The 462-nt window shown below is 38.5% G+C and overlaps 1 protein-coding gene across 3 annotated transcripts in view; it reads left to right on the top strand.

The window, feature by feature from the left end:
- The window catches only part of LOC116075758 (cytochrome P450 4F6), a 41,723-nt gene that overhangs the window by 980 nt on the left and 40,281 nt on the right, over positions 1-462 (top strand). The window lies entirely within an intron of this gene.

Genomic DNA, 462 nt, shown 5'->3' with positions numbered 1-462 from the left:
TTCACATACAAATAGGGATACACGCCACTTTTGAATAATTCCTTTGTTCCTCAATCAGAGTAAGCTAGAAAAAGTCATGATAGCAAACCAAAACTGATTTCTTTTTAAATTCCTCAATGAAATAACTTGGATTATGTTCACTCTGATTGGCTTTTTAAAACATCCCTCTGCCTTAATAAACTTCCTTCTACTTTTTTTTTTTTTTTTTTTTTTTTTTTTTTTTTTTTGGTTTCTCTGTGTAGCCCTGGCTGTCCTGGAACTCACTCTGTAGACCAGAAATCAAACTCAGAAATCCGCCTGCCTCTGCCTCCCAAGTGCTGGAATTAAAGGCGTGCACCACCACTGCCTGGCTCCTTCTACTTTCATAGCGCCTACTTAGGCTCATCATAGAAGAGGAAACATGTAATATCATGCTGTTTTGAGCCTGGCTCATTTCCCTAACATGATGCTCTCCAGTTCCAT

The sequence above is a fragment of the Mastomys coucha genome, unplaced genomic scaffold, assembly GCF_008632895.1.
Source record: "Mastomys coucha isolate ucsf_1 unplaced genomic scaffold, UCSF_Mcou_1 pScaffold4, whole genome shotgun sequence".
Classification (NCBI taxonomy): domain Eukaryota; kingdom Metazoa; phylum Chordata; class Mammalia; order Rodentia; family Muridae; genus Mastomys; species Mastomys coucha.
The sequence above is the reverse complement of the archived record's forward strand: the minus strand, read 5'-3'. Positions and strand labels throughout refer to the sequence as shown.